The sequence below is a fragment of the Vigna unguiculata genome, chromosome 1 (assembly GCF_004118075.2).
Source record: "Vigna unguiculata cultivar IT97K-499-35 chromosome 1, ASM411807v1, whole genome shotgun sequence".
Lineage (NCBI taxonomy): Eukaryota > Viridiplantae > Streptophyta > Magnoliopsida > Fabales > Fabaceae > Vigna > Vigna unguiculata.
In genome coordinates, this window is record NC_040279.1 from 31751081 (window position 1) to 31764628 (window position 13548).

Below are 13548 nucleotides of genomic sequence, written 5' to 3' on the forward strand. Positions count from 1 at the left end.
TTCAAGTTTATGATTGAAGCGTGTGTATATATATATTTTTGATGATATTTATGGAGATTAAAGGGTAAGTGTTATTGTTTTTGTTAAGTTGAGAGATGAAATTGTGTGACATGCTTATCTGATCAAGTTGATAAGTTTTGTCTTTGTGATTGAAGAATGTCTAATTGTAGACACATCTTGAGTCACTTCATTTATCTAATGCAGGTCTAGGTCAAATCTTATATAATGACATATGTGTAACACGTTTATTCAATAAAATTGATAAGTCTTGTTTAGGTGGTATGGTACATGTTAAATTCTTAACATGTGTCTTGAGTCACCTGATCTATCTAACACTCAGGATTAAGTTTTATCTAATGTGATACGTCTATCTAATAAAGTTCACAAGTTCTATTTTTTTTTTTTTTGTGACAAAATGCAAATCCAACTATTGACACACGAGTCACTCCATCTACCTAACCTATGTTTCCCCATGATCTCACAAGAGCACAATAAGTAAGGTTTTCGAAACACTGAACAAAAACACTCATGAAATTATCGAGGTTGATCCTCCTCTCCGATGCCAACATGGGTAATTGTTTTCTCAGGTTGTTTTATGCAATTCATTTATAATTTGTAGTTTCTTTACGTCCAATTCTTTTACCAACTAAATTTTCAACAATTGGAACATACAAGAAGACAGAAACATTTGTTTTTTTACCACTATAACATAATCGGAAAGGACAATCCCAAGAAAGCACAATAATTGAATGAAATCCTAAGAAGACAAATGAACTTTTATATTTGACAATAGCCGACGGTACGGATTACTAATGTCATTGTGCATCGAGTCTTGAAGAAAAATAATTTCCACTAATTACTTATTTTGAAAATTAATTTCTTTGTTCAAACAAAAAATAATATGATCTTTTCAATTTCAATTATTTTTTAAATTCTATTCTGATTTTCTTAATTTTGTTCTTACATTCAAAATTTTATTTATATTTCATTATTTTAATTGATTTAAAATTTAATTAATTAATTAATTAATTTAAAGTTTAAATTGTATTTTTATAAATCTTATATGTGGTACTCCATGTTTATTCAAAATTTATTTCCACCTATTATAATAACAATTAAAAAAATATATTTTTAAAATTTCTATATTTTTTATATTTTCAATTTTTATACTTTTCCAAATAAAAATTTCTATTTAATTTTAAAACACGTATACCCTTTTAGAATTTCACGGTCAGGGTTGAATTCCAACTAGAACTGTCAAAATGAGTTAGAACACGCGAGCCAACCCGGCTCATCACAGGTTCTGGTCGGATTAGCTTAAATATTTTTTACAAATTTCAAAACGGGTTGATTTTTGACCCGGCTCATTTAGAACCCGGCTCATCCGGATTGAACCCGTGGTGAGTCGGGTTGGCTCACCAACCCGCAGATAAAAGGGTCACACAAGTGTTTTTATTTTTTTATTAAGTTGGGCTTTACATTTGGGTCATGTTAGGTTATTTTTTTATCCAACACATAAATAATTTTTATTTTTTTTATTTTGGTTTGTATTTGGATTGTATTAAAGTTTATTTAGATTTTAATTAGAATTACAATTTATTTTTGACTGAAAAAAATAAAAAAATAATAATTTTTTAATTAAGTGAACTCGTGAGCCAACCTGTTTAACCCGCCAACCCGTGGTGGGCCAGGCCGGGTTCAAATTTTTTGGCTCGCTAAAAAGTGAGCCGGGTTGGGTTGACTCACTAAATCATCAACCCGTGGTGGGTCGAGCCGGGTTACCCGTTTTGACAGCTCTAATTCCAACATGTCAATCCACAAATTATCACTTAAACTATCATTAAAATTTAAATAATTAAATACAAATACATTAAATACTGAAAATCATCCATTTAAATTTGAATATTTAAACACAATAAAAATAATAATTTTCATTTCAAATATCTTATTTACAAAAATTACAATTAATCACATTAGTAAATAACAATATTTTTCAAATAATCATTATTTTGATAACTAAGTCCCTTAAGTTATGTTATTTTTCATTTTTTTTTTACTAAACATTTCAAAACATTAATTTCACAACAAAAAATCCTAATCACAATTTTCCCTTATTTATACCTATTTTATATTTTTTTTTCCTAAATTTTTTCCACTACAACTTTCAAAAGAAATGAAAAATCAAACAAAATTTTATAAAATCACTCATCCACCATCTCTTAGAAAATTGAAAATCTGCTAGAATTCGACTTTCGAAAACTGTGACAGGAAAAGTTTGATCACAGTACAAAATCATACTCCATTTTCGTTTGCCTGGGAAAGGAAACAGTTTCCATATGTAACCATGTTTAAGTCTACTTGGATGAATAAAATTTGAAAGAGGAAGATAAAAAAACAAAAGTAGTCTTATACTGGAAAAAATTATGATTTCTCTCCACGCACAGTATTCAGGTCAAATGATGGAAATAATAATTCAATGAGTCTAATGGGAAAAATAAAAGCCAAAATAATGAGCCACTGCTGCTGGAAAAATTTCGAGCTTAACTTAATGTAATTATGTGAAAGACAATTACATTCGATTTTGTTGGAAAATGTCACCTGTCTAATTTTTTTCTCAATCTTATTTATTCATATTTTATCTCTCTTTTCTAATTTTTATCGCATTTATCAATTTCTTAGGCTTGTCGGAGTGGAATTTCAACCCTGTAATGATTGTGATATGGTAGGATTTTTTTCATCTAAATGTTTGGAGCAGAATTGGCAGCAGCAGATGCTCTTCTACAGGTGCTGGTGATTATGATTTTTAGACATTATTTGGTAATAATTTTGAGGTAATCTCTGTCTGGAAGCAAATAATGAAGATTGTCCAGCTTATGTTAAAAAACTGATACTGTTTTGGATGCCAGAGGTTCCTACTGTCTACGCCATCTAAGAAAACATGCTGGCCATTATGATTTGAAGTTCACAAAAAGTTTCTTTTGTGAATCATTATAAGGAGCAGAACAACTCATCTATGCTATGCTGTGCTATCAGTGTAAAATTCAAATCCTAGCCTGTGAGTTTTTTAAGCCTATTATAAAGGGATGTAGTTATCATCATCTAACCAATTAACATAATCATTTGAATTTAATAAGAATTTTGAGTTCGAGTTTCGAATTTTATTCAGAATGTTTTTATTCGATCAAAATATGACTATCCAGCTAAAAAACAGAAATTATAATGTCCATCCATTGCATATGATATGATGGTAAAAACATATGGGTTTAAGTTGGAAGTTAATTTACAATTTATATAAATAAGAACAAATCTTATAAAGGGTGAGTTTCTGAACTTCTGGTGTGGTTGGTTCATCCTCCATGACAGTGGTTGATTGATGCACAATCCTTAACAAACTACGATATAGCTAAATTGCGAAATAGTGGGCACATAATAATTATTGGTCAAAGCATCGGTCAATGTTGCAGATGATATCAATTGTTCCATGATAGAAATCAAATAAACCGAATAATAATAACGTTTGGACTTGTGTTACACTCTTAAGTAAAAAGAGTTACATCTTGATGATAGTTACAACTTTCAACCTAGTGGAAGTGTTCAATTCTAACAGCCAAACTTCAAGAAATTCTTTTCCTCGTTGCTTTTTCTTTAGGGAAAAAATGGAGAGTTTCGAAGAATTGGAGCCTTTTGTAAAGAGGATCCAAATAAAACCTGCATTAATTTATAAGCGTGAGTGTCTATATATATCTATGTGTATCTGTGCAGAGTGTGAAGGTGGTCCATGGCGCATAGGGGGTACTCAATTAAAAGGGAAAAGAAAAGAAAAAGAAGAGGAAAAAAATAAATAAAGGGAAAGATAAATGTCAACGGTTGCTCAATGGAGCTTTGAATTGAAAGTTCTGAATCACAATTCCCAGCAATCTTTCGTGTGTGTCCTTTATCAAATTCTGTGCACATCGCAGCCTTTGATGAGCAACTCTTTACGAATGCACTTCAACATAATGCAATAATTTGCTGTGTTTTCAATGAACCACTGAGTTATCAACCTAACCTAAAACTATCAAAATTTTCATTTTATAATTTCCCAAAGGATCACCACCTTGCCTAGCTTATCTCTCGAAATCTCCTCTAAATGGAGTTCTATTTTACAGATGAAGAGAGTTGGACATAACTACTAAAACTCAAAAGATTCTTAAAAAAATATGCATTAAGTAATGGTTCCATGATGAATGAATTAACCTAGAGTAACAAAAAGAATGGAAAAAGTTTGTAGTGATTAAAATTGAGTATGTTGAGTGGAAGAGAGGTGGTGAAAAAGAGTCTGGGGATTAACGAAAGGAGAAGGTTTTATGGTCTATGAATCCAAGCTTTTAGAAAGGATAGTTATAAGTTGCAGGGTTAAGGTACAATACATCCCATTTGCCTTCCAAAAAACTGCCTCTTTTCATATCTCTCTGTGCCACAAAGAGACAAACCAAAAGCCTTCGCTTTTTCCTCTCTCTTCTTCTTCTTCTTGCATGTCATCTTCCACTACCAAATCTCATTCAACTATCCCTTTTCTTTTCTAATTCTAATAATTACCAATGCCATGCTTCTTCCTTCCAATACTCAACAGATATGACAGAAACACAAGTTGTCATGAAATGCCACTATGAGGATGGTGATATTTTTGTCCTGGACCTTTACACAAGTTGATTGCCTTTTTTTTCAATTTGATTAGTTTGGTTTATACAATTTATATATAACTGTGTATTTGGCTGAAGACTAAGAAAATCTTACTATGCAACTGCATATTCTCTCTGGTGTACGAAAGAGCAACTAAAGTCTCAATACACATGCAGAGCAACCAATGCAAAGATTCATGCACTGAAATGATGACATGGTAGAGAAAACTGAAAAAGGAAATATGCCATTGTCAAACTATGCATTGAGGTAATCTGTCCCTCTCAGGAGAAAAAAAAAAGACAACAACACGGTTCAAAATTGTCTATATCAGTTGATACAAGAAAGCGTAAACAGCTTGCTCGGTCAGAAAAACACCCAGAATTTGAATGCAAATTGAAAAGGACATGCATACGGAGAATGTCATAAATGGTAAGGTTAAGTGTTCAAAAGGAAACATAATGAAGGACAAAATGCCAGAACAGAAGCCAAAATTAACAGAATATTGAGACTTAAATAACACAATTCTTTCTATGCAGATGTGGCACATATTAGAAGCATTGTATTAGCCTATGTCCTTATAATTCTGTTTTATGGTTAGATAAGCTGTAATAAGAACTAGAATGAACATAGTTTCTTTGAACTCGTAGTAGTGTTTAATTTCACATGGTGAAGTATCTGAATTCATTTTGCGTCTTCTAAAAAACCTGATTTCGGAAAGGATGATATTTGGTTATTGCTACTTTGATTTGTCACGAAAGTTCAAACCTTCATCAGACTAAAAGTAATAACAAACATAGTTTTTGCACTAGGATAAAACATTTGCACTTTTTGGATCATGTTTTAATACATCATACAACACAGACATTCATATTAAGCAATCTCTTAACTTTGTGTCATTTATGTTAGAAATTGAGATTTTTTGCCCATCATTTTATAAAGCCTTTTTTTTGTCAGCGTCATTTTGTAAAGTTTGTCAGTTTTTTCTTTTAAGTTTGGTTGTAGTTTGTCATTCAATTAATAGTTTCATAATTTTAGCTAACTATATGCATGACATATTTTGAAGTATTGTGTTTGTGGTTACGTCATAATTCTTTGGTTTCTTTTTTTAAAAAAAAATGTGTTGGTGGATAAACAAAAAAGAAAATATACTTCGAGAAAATGTCTAATTAATGATCAATTTAAATAACAAAAAATAATTAATTATTATAGTGACAAATTTAAATATCAATTTGTAAATTAAAAATTATTGGTAACTAACAAAATTTCTAAATTGGTCTCTAAATTTGGTCATTGTATGAATTTGTCTCTAAATTGATCATTTACATTAGCTATCAAGTTTTAACTACAATGAGTTTCTAAACGGGTTCTAAAATACTTATTTTATTGGTAGTTAAAATTTTGGTAACTAATGTTAATGGTTACTTTAGAGAACAATTCATATAGTGACCAAATTTAGAGATCAATTCATAAACTATTTTAGTTACAAATAATTTTTAATTTAAAAATTGATATTTAAATTTATCGCTATAATAATTAATTATTTTTTATTCCTAAAATTGATCATTAGATATTTTTTAATAATGATATTTATAAATTATTTTTTGTCACTATTAGATAGTATTAAATCTTTTGCTGTATAAAAAAAAAATAAACCCTTTAATTGAGATTAAGTGGACAGAAGTAAGCAAGTCAACTACCTGCAATTGCGGTCAGTCTCGCTACCTCTTTAGTTGCCGCCCCCTACTTGCTTGCTCATTCGCAATTACTACAAAGTCGCCCCTCTCTCTAAGGGGGCTTATGAACTCAGAAACTTTTTCGTATGTTATGGGGTCGCGAAGGATTTCGCTGCCAACCCTAGTCAGCAAGCTTATTTTTCCAGTGTCAACATTTCGACCACAAATATACTTACGTTGTCAGGGTCACGGTGTTCAAAACTTTACTCTTTGTATTTCACGATGGTCACACATACATTCTAAAACGATGAATAAGTTAATTAAGAAAGAAAATATTTATAAATTATTGTTGTGATTAGTAAGATTTTTTAACATATCAACACGACAAAATAAAATTAGATTTATTAATCATAAAATTTGTCGTTATTTCCTCGTAATTTTAGTTTGATGATAAAATCATTGTTAATCATAATACATATAAGATATTGTCTCTTTTGGAGTATGTGATCCGTCACGATTTTATTCTTAAAAAGTATGTCAGAAGATAAAAGGAGAAAATAATATTTAAAGAACCTTATGCTTTGACTTCTAAACGAAGAAGAACTATTGAGTGGTTTATAAATATTCGTCAATAATTATAGGTGAAGTTTCTCTATAAAAAATATAATGATTTAACTTTCTTTTCCTCTTTTTTCTCTTTGTTCTCCTCTTCTCTTATTATCTTTTTATTCTAACTCATTTTCATTTAATTTATTACAAATATTTCGTCAACTAAAAAAAATAGTTCTTATTTTACTAATAAATTTTAAAAATTTCAATTATTGATGAACTTTTAAAAATTTGTTATCAATTATTTTCGACAAATTGTAACCATGGCATTGTCAAAATCTAAATGAGAATTTTGACCTAAATTTTATTGACAGAGTTATCCATCGAAAATAAAAATTCTAAACTACTAACAAATTCTACAAATTAATTCATTATCAATGGAATCCCGTTTGTAATTAAAATTCTAATATTTGTAGATAAAATCTATCATTAAAAATATTATTTTACTAAAGAATTTTTTTTCATCACTAAAGTACATCAATAAATATTATTTTATTGATAAATTTGTTCATTTGGTAATATAGTTATTTTTTATAGTGCAAAAATAACAAATCCAATTTATATGTATATGTACGAAGAGGATTTAATTACCTTTATAAATCTTACTAAACTTTATATCATAAATAATTTTATTTTAAAAGTGAACTTTGTGTAACAAAAGTTTCATATCCTTCCACACAGTCTAGAAGCACGATTTATGTATATACTTTGGACAAGGAATGTGACACTTTCATTCATTCATATATATATATATATATATATATATATATATATATATATATATATATATATATATATATATATATATATATATATATATATATATATATATATATAATTCCAAAATTTGAATACCTTTGTTATGTACCTAATTACGAAGAGAAACATTACAAAATAATTCATCACAAAACTATTTTCAGACTGACATAGCGATGAAAACAAAAGGAACAGCGTTTTACCAAATAAGGACAAAAAAAGAAAGGAATAGTAATGAACCACTGTTGTTCACTTTTTTCTTTTCACCGTAGTACAAATTATACCAACTATCTGGACAAAAGAACCAAACAACTTCCTCAACCTGCACGTTAAAACCTATTAGATCATCTCAAAAGACAAACATTTCACTTGCTTATTAACCAAATTTCTAATACTTTACCAAAGGATAATCATATGAATATATGACGTTTATAATATTGTATTTTCATTATTATTTTGTCTATAATTTAAATGTTTAATTAGTAATTTAATCTTCTAATATATTGGTTTAGTTTATTAGTAAAAGGAAAGTTACCGATCTCCATTCACATCAAGGTATTGTCTAATCTGGAAAACGGTGCCTAGTGACAAAATTGTTGTGATAAAAGCACTAACCATCTTAATGGTTTTTTTTTTTGTTAAAATACTCCTTTGCTCCATGTTTTTGTTAAAAAATCTCAAATAGGTTCTAAGATTTTTTTTAGTCTCAATTAGGTTCATATTGAGATTTTTTTTAAATAAAAGGACTGAAATGTAATAAAAATAACAAATATATAGACCAAATTGAGATTCAGACAATGATTTGACACGTGTCACCTTATTAACTCGATACGTGACACAATACTGACGTGACAAGTGACATGAATAATTTTAAAAAAAATTTTTAAAAAAAATTAAAAAATTTTAAAAAATTCAAAAAAATGTGGAACTGACACGTGACACATCTTTAACATCGTTAACTCTATACTAACGGAATGAGCCTAATTGTTACACATTTTAAAAAATATGAACCTAATTGAGACTAAAAAAAAATTTTAGGACTTATTTGAGATTTTTCAACAAAAACATAGACTAAGAGAGTATTTTAACCATTTTTTTTTCAGAGTCTACAAATAAAGTTGAGTCCTTCCATCATAATCATTGGGCTATTACTTCCTACACCTTACAAAATTTCTCCCAGCACCCTTATTTTCCAAAAATAATAAAATATTTCTGATTTTTTGTTTTGTTTGGAAAGCAATCACCCTCTCCTATTACGAAAAAGAAATTTCGGAAGTCTTTTTGTGGTGTGGAGGAAGAAATTTGATAGGGGTAAAAAGCAACAGCGTAATCATTGTTCTTCATGAAGTCCATGAAGCTGAATGGCAACGGTGCAGTTTTAATTGGGCCCAGAGAACACAACATAAGGAGTTCCTGAACGAAAGGTACAACAACTTTCTGTACAGCCATAATTGCAACACATACCCCATTAATTTTTATATTCCGAAATTCAAAATAAAAAATACATTCTGTACTGTACCATCTAGAGTAAAATTTATATTTGGATTGCAGAATCCAGAATACAAAAGTTAACGGAGATGTATGAAGAAATTATATAGGTGCAAGAAGAAGTTGTCAATGAAATTTTTTAAAGATAACATTGGACAGTGAAGACACACAAATGCGGGTAATTTCTTTCTGCAATCCCATACTTTCCACCTCCTCCAATGGCAGTGGTTCAAAGACGGAACTGCCTCCTACCATCACCCCCTTTGTCATAGTCGTCTGTGTCTTCTTCTTTACCACTATCCTTTCTATGTGTTATATAATGGATCAATTTAAGGAACAAAATGTTCTAAATTATTCTTTTTTTCATAAAAAAAAAATTAATTGTATAATTTGGAAGAAATTTGCTAATCTAACAAGTTAAAAAAAATGACTTTTGGATTATGCAATTTGAAAAATGCTTTTAGATTACTCGATTTAAAAGTTTTTCATATAAGAAAATAATTTCTAAATTGTGCCATCTAAAAATTTTATTTCATGAAAAAAAAATCCAAAAGTCAAAAAAGCTTGTATATTAGATAATTTGGAACAAAAAAAAGTGACTTTTATATTATGCAGTTAAGAATTTTTTTCATGAAAAAAAAAAGTTGAGAATTGTATAATCTGAAATTTTATTTTTATATAAAATATATGATTTCCAGATTCCACAGTCTGTGAGTTAACTTCCAAGGATAAAGTGAGAATTTTAGTATTCGTAGGACGTAAAAAGAAAATATGGTACTGTATAAGGAAATTCCTGATGAGTGGTTTGAACAACAACTAAAGAAGCCCAAATCATTAATTCTCATAGACAAAAAAAAAAATAGTAACTATTTTGGGTTTGCTGAAGGTAGTCCATCGAACAAAGCAGTTAAAATAAATAAAAAGATAGGAGGACAATGTCGAAAGAAGAAACTGGAAATAATTAGAATTTAAAATAATTAAAAACTAAAAATAACAATAGGTTTATATTAAAACGGAACAAGAAATGGAAAAGTGCTTTGATTCTCAAGTAACAATTAAAATTTCTTTATACTCGGCTGTTGTATAAATAAATATATCACAATAGTAAAATAATTGAAAGTGAATTATACACCAAGTAAAAATTGAAGAGAACAAAACATTTCAAAAAATCGAAGTATAAAGAAGATTGCAAAATTTGAAATGAATGAATATTCTCGTCGTGTGTTTACATTTTCCATGTGATAATAAAAAATATGTTATATATTTATATATATTATGTCACAATACATTTCATACTAATTGGTTACTAATTATAAGGAAAAAACAAAATATTTCTAATTAAATAAACATAAGTAAATGATTGCTACTTCACCACACATGATTAATCATCAAGTCATTAGAAGTTTTTCTTAGATGACATTTACGATTATTAGCGGATGACATTTGCAATCATTAAACAGCTTATCTTTTAAAAATATTAGCATACCAATTTTTAAAAATTTCACATTGGACTATTACAAGAGAATCGTTAACTACTAACAAACAAAAATTTGATGATAATAACAAGAATTCCTTCTAAACTCAAATTTACCTATAGATTATCGATAGTCATAAATTTGTGAATAAAATATATAGATGAATTTTCAAATTTATTATTGGTAATTTACTAACGATCACGTTGGCTCTTTTTCTTCTTTTTTTTCCCTTTTTCTTCTTCCTCTCCTTTTCCTCTTTCGTATCCTCTTCTTCCAAAATCATCATCGTTGTCATCACTTCCAACTCCTTCTCCTCCTTCTCCTTCTTCTTCTCCTCCATCTCTCATCGTTGTTGTTATGGCCCCACCATAGCCACTCACTTTGGCTTATCATCTCCCTCTTCTCCTTTTTCCTCCTCCTTCTCTTTTTCTCTTTTTATTCTCACCCATCTCCACTTAACTTATAAAAGAATTTTATCAAACTTGGCAAAAAATTTAGCACTCTTTTACAAACAAAATTTGTCAACTTAAAAATTTGTCAATAATAAGAATAATAAATTAATGACATATTTTACCAACAAATTTTAAAACATACAATTATCTACGAATTTTACACAAACTGGTCAAAACCTAAAATGAAAATTTTGGCTCTATTTTAGTAACGAGATTTATCGGTGGACAAATTTGTCGCTAATAAAAATTATAAATTATCAATAGAATTTTTCTATGGATATATTATTGACAAAAATATTCGTTGGTAATATAAATTCTAATTTGTTGATAAATATTAACTATGTAATCATTAACAAAATATTTTTTTCAGTTATTGAAATTCTAAATTTGTGAGTAAAAACCTGCTTAATTTAATAATGCATGCTTATTTTTTGTTTAAATAGCGTAGATTTAAGTAATCTCTCTTAATAATGATTTTATTCTTGCCCATCATGACACACTTCCCCCCTTTTCTTTTTCCCAAAATTAATATTTTGAAATTAAAAAACAAAATAATACTTTTAAAATTATTTTAATTCTCTTAAACCAAAACTTTACTTTATCCCAATTTAATCTTTTCAATAATTCACTATCGCAACTCACAAACCACATTGGACCTCACTATTATCTCATCTCCAAATAGCCTAAGGGAATAAAAAGAAAACAATGGGTTTCAAAGGAGAAGAAAGGAAAAGTGTAGGGCTCTTGGTCACTTTACTTTACCTCCGTTAAATCTCCTCTTTCCAATAAGACACTACCACAACTCACCATAATCACACCTCTAAATTGTCATACAAAAAAGAAAACAACTCATTTTATAATGTGTACATGTAACATAGGTTTAAAACCTCCTCAATATAACCTCTACAGTAAATTATAGGTACCATAGGATTTAAAAACCTCTACTAATTGTTTGCGACGAATCTAACTGCATAGGTTTTTAAAACTTCCATAGTTTAATGAGTGGTGATCAAAATCCTCCACTAAACCAAAGTAAAACCTCCACTATTTAGTTTGTGTTTTGTAGTGTATTCTTATCATGTCTTCTTGAGGAACTTTCACAAATTTCTTCATTTGAAGATATCATATCTATTCGTTACAAATGAATTTTTTCATGAGGAACTTGTTCAGCTTCATCCATAACGTAATTCAATCATTCTCTTTTGCAACCTCTTAAAGGATCAAAACAATGATAGAAATATCATCAATCGGGGTATTTTCCTTAATTTGTTGCTCGAGATCATGATTCTCTATATGCAGTATACTTAGGGATGATAACGGATTGGGTTGGATACAGATAGTAAAACAAAGACTACCTGTAACCCCCCGTTTACCCGCCAGATATCCGTTTAAATAATATCTATGGATTTTCTTAAAATCCGCGGATACCTATGGATACCTACACAACCGCGAATATTTAAAAAAGGTATATATTATATAATTTTTTAAAATAAAAATTAAATAAAATTAAAAAAATATAAAATATAATATAAAATTAAATTTTAATTTTAATTTTAATTAAATTTAACCTAATAAATTATAAATTAAATTTTATTTTTATTAAATTTAACCTAATAAATTATATATTTTATTTTATTTTTATTAAATTTAACCTAATAAATTATAAATTAAAATTTATTTTTATTAAATTAAACTTAATAAAATATAAATTAAATTTTAATTTTAATTTTTGGTGGGTAACAAATACCCACAATTTACCTACAAGGTACGTATAGTATGGTACCTGCACCCGTCCCGTTTATAAAGGTGTACTAAAATGTTATCCGTTATCCGCGGGTACTAACTATCATCCACGATTTTATCCACAGATATCTTCGGACCCAATTAGTTTTGTCATCTCTATATATACTCTTGATAAATGGTTTTATAATACATTTAAAAATAAAATAAACCTTTCCCTATTTAACTAAAAACTATTACAATAATTATAACTTATTTTAGTCTTAAACACTTTTTAAATTTTAAACACACACACATATAACATATACTTATGTTTAGTATTTTTTTTTTTACAATAATACAGAATAGAATTTGTTACGTCAATAATATTCAGCTTAACGTACCAATGTACAAAGGAAAAGAAAGAACAAAACAATTTTATTCAAGATTATTAATTTAATACTGAAAAATTAAATTTACACTATTGAAAGGTATTAATTTATTGGTTGTTTTTTTGTAAGATATTACATTTTTTTAATTATTTGTAAGAAGTATATGTGTATTTTTTGCTCTCCACATTACATTTTTAACAAGTTAGTAAGTTAAGAAATATATGTTTGTAAAAGTTTTTAAATATTATTTTGGAGTTGATATGCCTGTCACATATCTTTAGGAAGCTACATAAACACACCAAAAGAATTAAGCAGCAAAATT